Below are 15920 nucleotides of genomic sequence, written 5' to 3'. Positions count from 1 at the left end.
GACAGCTGATATGGGTTACCTGGCAGTAGGTGGCAGCACAGTGCACCTAATATGAAAAACGTACGTTTCTGTGGGTGTCCGGATACTTTTGATCACGTAGTGTAATTGCAAGCCGGCCGTGGTGGCCGAGCGGTTCTAGGCGCTTCAGTCCGGAACCGCGCGACCGCTACGGTCGCAGGTTCGAGTCCTGCCTCGGGCATGGATGTGTGTGATGTCCTTAGGTTAGTTAGGTTTAAGTAGTTCTAATTTCTAGGGAACTGATGATGTCAGATGTTAAGTCCCATAGTGCTCAGAGCCATTTGAACCACTTTTGTAATTGCAAAAGTGTTGCCAGTGCAGGAGTTTGTGCACGAACTGGCCTCCAGATTGCGTACCATAGCGTACGATCTGTATCTCCAAATCATTCGCTCTAACTTTAAAAAACTGTGGCCTGGTGACACGGCTCTTTGTCACCGGAAAAAGTTTCCATCAGTGTTGGGGAACAACAAGTTCATGAATGGCTGCAAATGATCTCCAATTAGTCAGACACAACCGGTCAATGATATGTTTAGTTGGGCCCAGTCCGTTCCACGTAGGCCGAAGCACAGCCCACACCAGCATGGAGCCACCACCATCTTGGACAGCGCCTTGTTGACAAATTGAGTCCATGGCTTTGCGGGGCCTGCGCCACACTCGAACCGTACTATTAGGACTTACCATTTGAAATCGGGATAGATCTGACTAGGCCACGGTTTTCGAAGCGCCTGGGGACCAACTGTATTGGTCACATCCGAAGAGAAGAGCTGTTAGGTGTTTGCGTCGGTCGTCTTCTGTCGTAGCCCATTAACGCCAAATTTCGCCGCACTGTTGTAACGGATAAGGTCATCGTATGCAGCATAACTGATTTCTGCGGTTATTTAATGCAATGTTGCTTGTGTGTTGGCGCTGACAACTCTACGCGAACGCCTCCGCTCTCTGTCTTCGGCCACAGCGTTGTTCGTGGTGAGAGGTACTGCCTGAAGCTTGGCATTCTCGCACACTCTTGACAAAGTGGATCCCGGATTATTGTATTCTCTAAAGATTTCCGAAAAGGAATGCCCCATGCGTGTAAGTCGAATTATCATTCCACGACTAAAACGATTAATTCCCATCGTGCGAATCTCACCACAAGAATCACCTGAGTACAAAACACAGCTTCGCCAGTGCGCTCCCCTTTATAACTGGTGTACACGATACCGTGGCGCCAGAGTTGTCCCTTGACTTTGACACCTCAGCGTATGTCTGTAATACGCTTTATATATTTAGTTTTCTTCGGCAAGAAGCTAGAATTACTGAACTATAGTACAGCAGTTATAATAGTATGTTCCGAAATACCTTTACGATTCTGAACCGTCAAAAATGATAAGCTGGATATGCAGCTTTCAATTCTCACCTTTATAATGTATCAAAATTGACTCTATCGGTTTCGGAGATACACTGCTAATTGTCTCTCCGAATAGCTGCGGCAGTGTTCCAACAATCAGCTTGCTTTTGCTATGGACTAGTGTAGGTTGACTTTTATTTCTTTAAATTATAATGTTCAAGTCATTTAGAAACCTGTCCTTTCTTTACAGATTCATAATTTTGCGTGTTTTCTTAAATACGGAAATATTGCTTTTCGTTATTATAGTTTGCGTGGGACCGTTCATGTTTGTGAAGTAGAACCTGCAATCATTTTTCCGCAAGAAATCGTTGCTCTCCAAGCCAGAAATGTGGGCCGTTGCTATTTTCAGAAGAAATTGCATTAACTTTCGTTAAAGATCAGGTTAACGCCAGTCATTTAACGAAAGAGACCCCAGTTTCTTTTAACATTTCCGCCGTTGCTTTTCATTTTAGTATAAAAATAGTTCACAACCCGAAATTGCGTTTCACGGTAATTGCAAGTAAAATATTTAAATTCCAATTAACGGGCAGTGACCTTAACTTATGAGAACTGTATCGTCTGGTAACTGTTCAAGTTGGAAATACGTGGTTGGAAGAGTCGTAAATTGTGTTCTTCTACCCTTCATTGCCGGGTTGGCAGATGGCATATTGGAGCGGGCTAACGCAAAGCCTCACACTGCACATGATATCACAAACTCCTCGAGAAATCATCCGTGGCTTGTCTACACAGTCGCGTGACTGGTCGGCCAAAGGGCAGGACTGGCATGCGATGAGAAGACGTTACGCTTTTATACCTGCCTCCAGCCAGCTATCTTCATTCGCTGACACCGCACGTGTTTCTAGCATGCCAATAAATATCTCAGCACGGTGTTCGGATGCTGTGCTTTCACGCCATAGCGATAACAAAATTCTTGTCGTGCACGTGCGCTCCGTAGCACGTACTGGTGTTAATGACGGACAAGAATAGCTACTTGAACGTCGTTTTGCTGATTTAATACCTGTTATGCGATGAACATAAAAGAAATTATTCAGATAGTGAAGGGAGACGAAAATTTAATAGTCATGTGTGACTGGAATTCGATAGTAGGAAAAGGGAGAGAAGGAAACGTAGTAGGTGAATATGGATTGGGGGGGGGGGGGAAGAAATGAAAGAGGAAGCCGCCTGGTAGAATTTTGCACAGATCATAACTTAATCATAGCTAACATTTGCTTCATGAATCATGAAAGAAGGTTGTATACATGGAAGAAGCCTGGAGGTACTAGAAGGTATCAGATAGATTATATAATGGTAAGAGAGAGATTCAGGAACCAGGTTTTAAATTGTAAGAGGTTTTCAGGGGCAGATTTTGACTCTGACCACAATCTGTTGGTTATGAACTGCAGATTAAAACTGAAGAAACTGCAAAAAGGTGGGAATTTAAGGAGATGGGACCTGGATAAACTGAAAGAACCAGAAGTTGTAGACAGCTTCAGGGAGAGCATTAGGGAACGATTGACAAGAATGGGGGAAAGAAATACAGTAGAAGAAGACGAAATAGTGAAGGTAGCAGATGACCAACTAGGTAAAAAGACGAGGGCTAATAGATATCCTTGGGTAGCAGAAGAGATATTGAATTTAATTGATGAACGGAGAAAATATAAAAATGCAGCAAATGGATCAGGCAAAAAGGAATACAAACGTCTCAAAAATGAAATCGACAGGAAGTGCAAAATGGCTAAGCAGGGATGGTTAGAGAGCAAATGTAAGGATGTAGAGGCACATATCACTAGGGGTAAGATAGATACTGCCTACAGGAAAATTAGAGAGACCTTTGGAGATAAGAGAACCAATGAATATCAAGAGCTCAGATGGAAACCCAGTTCTAAGCAAAGAAGGGAAAGCAGAAAGGTGGAAGGAGTATATAGAGGGTCTATACAAGGGCGATGTTCTTGAGGATAATGTTATAGAAATGGAAGAGAATGTAGATGAAGATGAAATAGGAGATATGATACTGTGTGAAGAGTTTGACAGAGCACTGAAAGACCTGAGTCGAAACAAGTTCCCGGGAGTAAACAACATTCCATTGGAACTACTGACAGTCTTGGGAGAGCCAGTCCTGACAAATCTCTACCATCTGGTGAGCGAGATGTATGAGACAGGCGAAATACCCTCAGACTTCAAGAATAACTTAATGATTCCAATCCCAAAAAAAGCAGGTGTTGACAGACGTGAAATTTACCTATCAGTTTAATAAGTCACGGCTGCAAAATACTAACGCGAATTCTTTACAGACGAATGGAAAAACTGGTAGAAGCCAACCTCGGGGAAGATCAGTTTGGATTCCGTAGAAATGTTGGAACACGTGAGGCAATACTGACCCTACGACTTATCTTAGAAAATAGATTAAGGAAAGGCTAACCTAAGTTTCTAGCATTTGTAGCCATAGAGAAAGCTTTTGACAGTGTTGAGTGAATACTCTCTTTCAAATTCTAAAGGTGGCAGGGGTAAAATACAGGGAGCGAAACGCTATTTACAATTTGTACAGAAACCAGGTGGCAGTTATGAGAGTGGAGGGGCATGAAAGGGAAGCAGTGGTTGGTAAGGGAGTGAGACAGGGTTGTAGCCTGTCCCCGATGTTATTCAATCTGTATATTGAGCAAGCAGTAAAGGAAACAATAGAAAAATTCGGAGTAGGTATTAAAATCCATGGAGAAGAAATAAAAACTTTGAGGTTCGCCGATGACATTGTAATTATGTCAGAGACAGCAAAGGATTTGGAAGAGCAGTTGAACGGAATGGACAGTGTCTTGAAAGGAGGATATAAGATGAACATCAACAAAAAGCAAAACGAGGATAATGGAATGTAGTCGAATTAAGTCGGGTGATGCTGAGGGAATTAGATTAGGAAATGAGACACTTAAAGTAGTAAAGGAGTTTTGCTATTTGGGGAGCAAAATAACTGATGATGGTCGAAGTAGAGAGGATAAAAATGTAGACTGGCAATGCCAAGGAAAGCGTTTCTGGAGAAGAGAAATTTGTTAACATCGAGTATAGATTTAAGTGTCAGGGAGTCCTTTCTCAAAGTATTTGTATGAAGTGTAGCCATGTATGGAAGTGAAACGTGGACGACAAATAGTTTGGACAAGAAGAGAATAGAAGCTTTCGAAATGAGGTGCTACAGACGAATGCTGAAGATTAGATGGGTAGATCACATAACTAATGAGGAGGTATTGAATAGAATTGGGGAGAGGAGGAGTTTGTGGCACAACTTGACAAGGAGAAGAGACCGATTGGTAGGGCATGTTCTGAGGCACCAAGGGATCACCACTTTAGTATTGGAGGGCAGCGTGGAGGGTAAAAATCGTAGAGGGAGACCAAGAGATGAATACAGTAAACAGATTCAGAAGGATGTAGGTTGCAGTAGGTCCTGGGAGATGAAGACGCTTGCATAGGATAGAGTAGCATGGAGAGCTGCATCAAACCGGTCTCTGGACTGAAGACCACAAGGACAAACAATGGGGTGAACATCGCCGCGAAGCCTGTTACACATCGGACTCGTGAATCCGGTTCCGGCGGTGTACTTGTGCCGAGTTCCCGTACCGCCCAGTCGCTGACAGGTGTTTCTGCGGCCCTGTTCGCCTCCCGCGTCGCGTGCGGCGGCAGCCCGGAGGCGCCGCGTGTCGGGTTGCGTGCTCTGAGCTGCCGCGGCCCGGGGATCGCGTGTCCCGTCTCATTAGGGCGGGCCCGCTTCCAGCTCCAGCAGCGCCGGCTGACTACGCTGGAGTGGACCACCTGGCAGCGGCCGCTGGACCGCCTCCAGCCCTGCTGTATACAGTTTACCCAGCACAACCGCTCGTCCGCTATTTTGCTTTAGATTCACGTCAGCGGCAGCCTTTCTTTACAACTCTATCACGCCTTCACGGATACAATAGCTATTAACTGCCTTTACTGCGTTGTCCAGTTACATAATTGCGACCACCTGTCGAAAGCTTAAATAACTACCTTTTGGGACACCTGACGAGGTCCTGAAGGGTAACAACAGAAACGTCGAGCCTTGCCGACTCCAGTGCAGTGGGCAACTGCGGCAGGCTTCTCGTCTGAAAATCCATTGTGTGTACGCCACGACCGAGGTTGTCCCACAGCTTCTTGACTGGATTTAAATGCTGGAGTTTGGTGATGAATGGAGTACATAAACACATCCTAGTCCTCTTAGAACTACATTCCGAGCTGTGTGACACACTACATTGTCCTGTTGGCCAGACTGAATACAAATAAATTGGCTGATGAAGCATTCCGACATTGACAGATTTCATTTAAAAATAATTATTCATATTATAATAGTGAAAGGCCGGCCGCGGTGGCCGAGTGGTTCTAGGCGCTACAGTATGGAACCGCGGGACCGCTACGGTCGCAGGTTCGAATCCTGCCTCGGGCATGGATGTGTGTGATGTCCTTAGGTTACTTAGGTTTCAGTAGGTCTAAGTTCTAGGGGACCGATGACCTCATAAGTTAAGTCACATAGTGCTCAGAGCCGTTTGAACCACTTTTTTGTCCTGTAGGTATATGCCATCGTGCCGAGGAAAAACAAACCGCGTAAAGGGGTGGACATGGTCCCTAAGGATACATCCATACTTGTGATGATCCATTGGGCCTTTTGGAATGTCTGGATCGCCCAGCTACCACGAGAAGGTTTCACACCGCACGTGTCAACGGCCATCCGTCCAATGCAGCATAAATCGTGTTTCATTTGAAAAGAGTACCTCTCGCCGCAGTTGACGTACAGTTGTGGTACTGGTGTGCAAATTCCACCTTTCTAAGCCAATGAACAGCGATCAGCATGGGTGCATGAACCAGGCGTCTGCCACGCACAGCACCTTTTGTCGAAAACTCGTCGAAGAGAGACTGTTCATGGCCCCTTCATCAGGGTGGTCAGTCGCGTGAGAATTACACGTCTGATCGCTCGTACTCATTTCCGCAACCACTGTTCACCCGTGTCATCTACGTCATGTGGTGGACCACAGTTGCTTCGGCGCCGAAGTTGGTTAGCCCCATATTGCCATGAACGATTTTAACTAAGTTGGTATGCGAAAACTTCACAAGCTTAGCCATTTCACAAATGCTCCTACCCTTTGCCCGAAAGTCAATGAGAATTGCCTTTTGGACGTCAGATAATGGCTGCCTTTCCTTATTACGACAATGACTGCACTATTTTCCGCGTCTCCCCCCCCCCCCCCTCCCCCTCCCCTCCGCTGCGACACCATTTGTACTCCTCAACTGAAAACGCTGCCATCTGCCGTCTGTGAGTGGTTATTTCGCGTTGACGTCGAACAAACTCTACACGTAAAGCGAAAAAGCCTCGAGCATTCTTTATGTCTTACTGTCAACACTTCTTTGCAACCTTGGCGATGTCGAAATAACTGAATAAAACAGCCAAAATGGCGAACAATCCCTGCAAAATAAGTTCACGTGGTAGATACTCGCCGCAGAGCGCACTGCCAGTGGAGACACGCAGAGTATTCGGTGGCGCCGACATGGCATTGACTTCTTCCTTTTTCCTCGGATGAAATAACTGTTGCGTGGCAGACAATCCAATAAATACGACGAGGCTACTTTCGTAGCGGGACGTTTCTTAAACAGCCGAAGTTCAAACTTCTACGACCAAGATCATCGTACGTCATCCATCGTGGTGAAGTTTATGAGTATCCTTCTTGCAATTGAGAAATCGAGGTCTGCAGTCACTTCCAAAGGCCGAAGCAACTTCTTCTCATCTCCAGTGCTGGTAAGCTCGCCCTTGAGCGCCCAGTTTAAAATGGCTCTGAGCACTGTGGGACTTAACATCTGAGGTCATCAGTCTCCTAGACTCAGATCTATTTAAACCTAACTAACCTAAGGCCATCACACATATACCTGCCCGAGGCAGGATTCGAACCTGAGACCGTAACAACAGCGCGGTTCCGGACTGAAGCGCTTAGAACCACTCGGCCACAGCGGCGGGCGCCCAGTTTCAGCTTAAATATCATCCCTTTTAGGGTTACGCACCAACAGTAAGCGAATCAAGCGTCTCCTCATTGTTGAAATCACCGTTCTTTCATTTCGATGTGTAACTGCAGCAAAGGCGAAAGTTCTTTTTAAATAAAAACGGCCTAACATTGCATGTAAGTTGTGAAAATTTATTTATCAGGTGGCCTGTTGAGATCTTGGTAAGATCATCTTCAGACCATTAACACAACATGACGGCGGCTGAAGAGAATGTGGCGAGGAGGAGCCCGCTTTGTGGCAGCGACAAATACTCGCCAGACCATCTGCAGCCGCCATCATGTTGTGTTAATGGTCTGAAGATGATCATGCCACGATCGAAACAGCCCTCCTGATAAATAAATTTTAATTTTCAAAACTTAAACACGCGATGTTGGAATGTTTTTATTTTAAAAAAATGTTACATTTATTGTAATTGCTGCTTTCTCAGAAACAATGTTACAAAAAACACCCACCACAAAGGTGTTTAAATCGTTATTGCTCTGCAGCTAGGTTCGAGAATATTCCATCTTCTGGGAGGGTTTGGAATTTTAAAATTGTATACGCCATATGTCCAAATGATGAAAAGCGTTATGCGTCTTTTCTTAGTAGCACGAAAGCAATGGACCCCGGAGTACGGCACACATTATCTGGCCCAGAACACGTTGTGCGTTCACAGCAGAGGAACCGTATTCGAGCGGTAGTGTAGAATAAATGCGCCTCTCGCCGAATAAAAATCCCCGCCGTGAGTTACATTCCGACATTCCTCGCGCGTCGCGCCAACAATATGAGTGCATTTAGCTCATTAGCGGAATTAACGACAAGAGCCCGTCTGGGGAGAACACACGTTTCCAAATTAGCACGTCCGCCCGCGCCACGGACGTAAAGCCGGCAAAAGCCGGCAGCGGCGGCTGGCTGGCGGCCGGCCAGGGGAATACGCGCTGCGCCCACGTGTGCAGCTGCCGCCGTCGCAGTGCTGGCCCGCTTTATCCCGGCAGGCCGGCGAAACCGCAGGTCCGCTCGCGCCCGTCCGTTCGCACAGAACAGACCGACCCGGGAGGTCGATATCATCTGTGGAGCGACGGGCCGTCCAGCTCCCGGAAGGAACGCACCAACTAACGTCACGTGACTCCCCACAAATGGTTTAATTCGTACCTAGCTGGAAGAGTGCAGAAAGTTGAAATAAGCAGTTCTCATAATATGCAAAGATCAGCACATTCCTCTAACTGGGGAACTATCAAGAATGGGGTTCCACAAGGGTCGGTCTTGGGTCCTTTGTTGTTCTTAATATATATTAATGACTTGCCACTCTATATTCATGAAGAGGCAAAGTTAGTTCGCTGATGATACAAGTATAGTAATCACACCTGACAAACAAGAATTAACTGATGAAATTGTCAATAATGTCTTTCAGAAAATTACTAAGTGGTTCCTTGTAAACGGACTCTCACTGAATTTTGATGAGACACAGTACATACAGTTCCGTACAGTAAATGGTATGACGCCATTAATAAATATAGACCTTAATCCGAAGCATATAGCTAAGGTAGAGGTGTGTCCATTGATGAGAGATTAAATTGGAAGAAACACATTGATGATCTGCTGAAACGTTTGACTTCAGCTACTTATGCAATAAGGATCATTGCAAATTTTGGTGATAAACATCTTAGTAAATTAGCTTACTACACCTATTTTCACTCACTGCTTGCATATGGCATCATATTTTGGGGTAATTCATCACTGAGGAATAAAGTATTTATTGCACAAAAGCGTGTAATCAGAATAATAGCTGGAGTCCACCCAAGATCATCCTGCAGACATTTATTTAAGGATCTAGGGATATTCACAGTAGCTTCACAGTATGTATACTCTATTATGAAATTTGTTATTAACTACCAAACTCAATTCAAAAGTAATAGCAGTGTGCATAACTACAATACTAGGAGAAAGGATGATCTTCACTATTCAAGATTAAATGTAACTTTTGCACAGAAAGGGGTGAATTATACTGCTACTAAAGTCTTTGGTCACTTACCAAATAGTATCAAAAGTCTGACAGATAACCAACACGTATTTAAGAAGAAATTAAAAGAATTTCTTAATGACAACTCCTTCTACTCCATAGAGGTATTTTTAGATATAAATTAAGAAAAAAAATTTAAAAAATTTAAAAAACAAACAAAAAATTTAAAAAAGTTGTTATATTAAGTTAATCATGTTGTTAAATAAACTTAATTGTATTGGAAAATTTGACTCGTTCCACATCATTACGAAATATCGTATTCATGATCCATGGAACTAGTATTAATCTAATCTAATCTAAGCTAATCAACAAGTACTCCTCACGAAGAGACGTGCCTGCCGTAACGAAACCAAACGCTTGTTTTTATTGGCAGATATTTCTTCTTATTTCTAATATTCCTGTACTATGTGGAATCACATGGTTCCAGCTAGAAATTAAAGCAGCCTTTCTACAATAAATTGTTTAAGTTGAGTTTCTGCGTTTCCATTTGCAGCATTAATGACAGCGCACCACATTAATTCTGATGAAATAAAATCATGACGAGGAAAACCTATATGTAGAGAGTTGCTCTATCGCTTACATTTGAGTGTTACTTCCTATGATAAAACTGAATTGACTATCTCCCTGCAGAACCTTGGTCACACATCCAGTCGCTACTTTTCCTGCGGCAAAGTGGCAAAGGAAGGTGGTGCTGAAAAGTAATGAGCAATGCTATTCTGATCATCAGTGTCAGATTTATAAGCTTCATCCGCTACGTCGCCTACAGCTAACAGTGTCTGAGAAACTGAACACATACTAACCCTTTTAAGCCCAGCACACTACAGACCAGGTTACTAGCGAACATCCAGCATGGGATCAATCTAATTTATTGACCTCTCAGTCGCGGAGACAGACTACTTTTTACAGCTTGTTGGAACAAGTGGTAGCGCATAAGTAAGTTTGTGCTGTAATTAGGAAGGTATTAATTCGATTATGTACAAGCCACAAAATGTGTTCTAGCACAACGAAGTATAACAACGAATAACTGCGAAAGGTACCTTTTTTTGTCGTTGGAGGATTCTCAGTACCAAGAAATCTCTCCTTCTCGACTCACATATCTCCGAACTATTTCATATCAGACACATATATCAGTTTTCTGAAAGCACATTCGACCATATACGCCCATTCCTCAGCCTGTAACAATGTCCATTGTTTTCACGAGCCGGCCGTTGTGGCCAAGCGGTTCTAGGCGCTTCAGTCTGGAACCGCGCTGCTGCTACGGTCGCAGGTTCGAATCCTGCCTCGTGCATGGATGTGTGTGATGGCCTTAGGTTAGTTAGGTTTAAATAGTTCTAAGTTCTAGGGGACTGATGACCTCAGACGTTAAGTCCCATAGTGCTCAGAGCCATTTGAACCATTTTTGTTTTGACGACCTGCGATAGGCATGACGGACGTTGTTTGTCACACTCCCTCAGCACCTTATAGTGACTGGTTGACCCATCTATCCCAACATACGTCACAGAGTCATGGAAGGTAACAAGACAGACTGGAATTTCCAATACTGACAACCACGATAAGCTTTATAGGGCTTCAGTAACCTTCGTCTTCTGTGTTTTCCACTTATTTCCACATATTCTGCAAGGAAACTCCTCATTTCTTATCACATCACACCTCTTTTTACTCTCCGTCTGGTAACGCTACATCTTAACCACTTCGGTTATGTTATCTTCGGTTTTCCCACTGGCCATCATTAACTTCCAGACAAGTCTTTTTTCTAGATGTATGTTCTTAAAAAACCTTTTCTTCAAACTGATGCTGCACGGTCCAGCCACGTTAATGTGCCCACCACCCATGTTCGATATCAGCGTCCAACAGAGACAGCAGGTAGCAGCTGTTCGGGAGACGAGGATAATACTGCACTCGTTGTCGTAAAGCGAAAACGGAGCGACTTCTCTGACATCCAGAAGGGCACTATCATTAGCTTTCGGATCAAGGGTGGAAGCATTTGAAAATGGATGAGTTAGTAAACCGTTCGCGTGCCGCCGTGGTTAAAGTACAGCATACTGTGCATGACAAAATGGTACATTCCAAAACTGGCGCCTTCGTAAATGTGGTTCACCAGAGGCCATGGATGGCAGGGGTGAACGACGGCGACAGAACTGTCTGTTCAGCAGCTGATCACCTACAGTAGATGAACCAAGGGGCTACCGACAGTGTCACCTGAACGGCCGTTCACCTGCTGTGTATGGACCACCGCGGCAGGCGCTTGGTTGACGCAGCCATGCTGGCGGCTGTTCATCGCTGATGAGTGCCGAAATTTGCACACCACTACCGTCGAATGCGACCATTGCCTTTCCTGACCTCCTTCTGATATTCTCCTCCCTTCGGCCGCCACGGGTTAATGTCTTTCCAAGGTAGTTAACCTTCTTCACTACGTCTGCTACTTGGTCCCCGTTTCTGATGTTCACTTTATTGCTAATGTCATTCCTCTTACTTCTCATTACTTTCGTGAGGCAAAGTCCAAAGAAGGAAAATGAGCTTTTCGTTCTGTGCTGAACGATCTGGCACCTTATAATGGAGGAAAAACATTTCCTTCCACGCTTCACCTTGTTAAGCTCCTGTAAGCCTTTCACGAAATCTTTCTTTACGACTTGCCCCTTGCAAACCCAATCCCTTAGGCGAACACCACGACAATCCCAATATCAGCATCAAGTAACTCGATGATGACTGTCTCTTTGCCTTTCTGCCAGTGCCAAAGAACATATTTCCGCTGCTTGCTTGTTCGTTTTCCGGAAGGTCACAGAGACACACAGAGTACGCCTCCGTGGCCACCAGGATGCAAAAGAAGTCCTCAGGATTTGCCCGACGCAGGAGAAACATTTCTATTGCTGCCTCGGTTTGGCAGGCTTTGCGAATTTGTGTCAGCAGTCGCGGAAGCCAGTGGGCGGTGACGTTTGTCATACTCGATTCGAGCGAGATGAAAACTGATCCATGAATGATTTGCATTTTTTCCACCATCAAGTCGGATACGTCACTATGTCTTGCGATATCCATTTCCTCGCAAGGTGATGGTCTGCATTTCGTTCTTCGTCATTCAGACTTGTTTGCCCACACTGGAGTGGTCTGTAACACCAGTGATGAAGCAAAACCGTAGCTCTCCATCGGCAGTGGCGACTTGGGAGAGAGACTGCCTTCCCCTACACTTCCATCCAGTTCCAAAGTCAAGCGAAGCCCGCGCCTCTGGCTGTATTTTGTGCCTGGCATACAGATATCCCACTCTATAAAATAATGTTTTATTATTTTTACAATTATTTAATTTCTTACTACATTGTTGTACAACTATGTAGACGTAAAGAATACCGAGTCTGAACACGCAAGTAGTTCCCCACAAAATCACTATTTTACGAAAAGTAACATCCGGCAGGATTAAAAGATACAGAGTTAAAATTCCGATGGTATATGAAATCTGATGTACGAATATGACGAAGAAATGTTATGTAAAAATATATTCAATGATTTTCAAGTTTTTGAAGGATATGTAAATATAGGACTAAAAATCTGTAAAATATAGTAGATCATCGACTATTTACCTATAACTTTGAAAATAGAGATTACAGCACCATAGTCTGTATAACTTTTTAATTTTTTAAAGTCTTCTGACTGGTTTGATGCGGCCTGTCACGAGGTCCCCTCCTGTGCCAACCTCTTCATCTCGGTTTAGCACTTGGAACCTACGTCCTCAGTTATTTGTTGGATGTATTCCAATCTCTGTCTTCCTCTACAATTTTTGCCCTCTACAGCTCCCTCTAGTACCATGGAAGTCATTCCCTCATGTCTTAACACACATCCCCTCTTTGTGTCTGTGTTTTGCATACATTCCATCCAAGGGGATTCTGCAAAGATCCTCCTCACTCCTTGCCTTTACAGTCTACCTAATTTTCAACATTTTTCTGTAGCGCTACTTCTCAAATGCTTCGATTCTCTTCTGTTGTGGTGTTCCCGCAGTGGAAGTTTCTCTACCCTACAATGCTGTGCAGCAAATGTACATTTTCAGAAATTTCTTCCTCAAATTAAGGCCTATGGTTGATAATAGGAGACCTCTCTTGCCCAGGAATACCATCTTTGCCATGATAGCCTCCTTTTTATGTCCTTGCTCCGTCCATCTGGGTTATGTTGCTGCCTAGGTAGCATAATTTCTTAACTTTGACTACTTCTTGATCCCCTACATCTTCATCTACATCTACGTGATTACTCTGCTATTCACAATAAAGTGCCTGGCAGGCGGTTCAATGAACCACCTTCATGCTGTCTCTCTACCGTTCTACGCTCGAACGGCACGCGGGAAAAACGAGCACTTAAACTTTTCGGTGCGAGCCCTGGTTTCTCTTATTTTATCGTGATGATCATTTATCCCTATGTAATGTGGGTCCTAACAGAATGTTTTCGCTATCGGAGGAGAAAACTGGTGATTGAAATTTCATGAGAAGATCCCGTCGCAACGAAAAACCCCTTCGTTTTAATAACTGCCACTCCAATTCATGTATCATGTCTGTGACACTATCTCCCCTATTTCGCGATAATACAAAACGAGCTGCCCTTCTTTGAACTTTTTCGATGTCATCCGTCAGTCCCACCTGATGCGGATCCCACACCGCACAGCAGTACTCCAGAATAGGGCCGACAAGCGTAGCGTAAGCAGTCTCTTTGGTAGACAAATCCTGATGTTAAGTTTCTCGCTGTTCTCATTGCTGCTGCTTCTCATTATTTTAGCATTTCTTCGATTTACCCTAAATCTATGTTCTGAGCTCATTAAACTGTTCGTTCCACTGAACAAGTTCTATAATTCTTCCTCACTTCCAAAAAATGGTTCAAATGGCTCTGAGCATTATGGGACATCTGAGGTCATCAGTCCCCTAGAACTTAGAACTACTTAAACCTAACTAACCTAAGGACATCACATACACCCATGCTCGAGGCAGGATTTGAACCTGCGACCGTAGCAGTCGCGCGGTTCCGGACTGAAGAGCCTAGAACCGCACGGCCACCGCGGCCGGCCCCCACTTCCACTTAGGATAGAAATGTCATCAGGAAACCCTATCCTTGATATCTATTCACCGTGAATTTCAAACCCATACTTGAAATTTACTTTTATTTCAGTTGCTGCTTCTTTATAGATTGAAGAGTAGAGGCGAAGGACTACATCCCTGTCTTACACCCTATGTAATCCGAGCACTTCGTTCTTCGTCTTCCCATCTTATTCTTTCCTTTTGACTCTTGTACATGCTGTATATTACCCGTCTTTCCACATATATAAAACCTATTTTTATCAGAATTTCGACATCTTGCACCATTCGAAATAATCCTATGAACGTGTCTTGATTTTTCTTCAGTCTTTCTTTCATTATCAACCGTAACGTTATAATTGCCTTTATGGTAACTTTCCCTTTCCTGAAGCCAAACTGATCGTCATCTGACAACTAATCGTCCATCCTTCTGTATATTATTCTCGCCAGGAACTCGAATGCTTGAACTGTTAAGCTCATAATTCTCGCACTTGTCGGCTCTTGCAGTATTCGGAATTGTGTGGAAGATATTTTTCAGAAAGTCTGACGGTGCATCACCAGTCTCATACATTCTGTACACCAATATGAGTCGTCGGTTTGTTTCCACTTCCCCCAGTGGTTTTAGAATTTCTGATGGAATGTTTTTATCCCTTCTGCCTTATTTGATCTTAAGTCTTCCTACGCTGTTTTAAATTCTGATTCTCATAGAACATCCCCTACCTCTTACCCACTGACTACTGTTTCTTCTACTGTCACATCTGTAGACAACTCCTTCCCCTCATAGAGGCCTTCAGTGTGCTCTTCCCACCTATCCGCTCCATCCTCCGCATTTGACAGTGGAATTCTCATTGCACTCTTAATGTTACCACCTTGGCTTTTAATTTCACTCAAGGGTATTTCGACTTGTCTATATGCTGAGTCAGTCCTTGCGGCAATCATTTCTTTTTCGATTTCTTCGCGTTTTTCTTGCAGCCATATAGCTTTAGCTTCGTCTCTCTTCTTGTTTATTTCATCCCTGTGTGACTTCTATGTCTGTATTGCTCAATTTCACTGAACAGTTTTTAAGTTCCGTATTTCTCCGATCAACTGAAGTATTTGTTCTGTTACCCAAGGCTTCTTCGCAGTTATCTTCGTCGTACCTATTGTTTCCTGTCCAGCTTCTGTGTCTGCCGTTTTTAGACCCCATTCAGCCGAACTGCCTACTGAGCTATTCATTTCACGGTATCTATAGCATCAAAGAACTTCAAGCTTACCTCTTCATTCCTTAGTACTTCGATATCCTACTTCTTTGCTCATTGATTCTTCCTGAGTAGTCTCTCGAAGTTTGGCGAACTCTTCATGGCTAGAAAATTGTGATGTTAGTCTATATCTGCTCCTGGGTACGCCTTAGAATCCAATACGCGGTTTGGGAATCTCTGCCTGAGCATGATGTAATATAATTGAAATCTTCCTGTACCAC

The sequence above is a fragment of the Schistocerca nitens genome, chromosome 5, assembly GCF_023898315.1.
Source record: "Schistocerca nitens isolate TAMUIC-IGC-003100 chromosome 5, iqSchNite1.1, whole genome shotgun sequence".
Classification (NCBI taxonomy): domain Eukaryota; kingdom Metazoa; phylum Arthropoda; class Insecta; order Orthoptera; family Acrididae; genus Schistocerca; species Schistocerca nitens.
Note: the sequence above shows the minus strand (reverse complement) of the source record.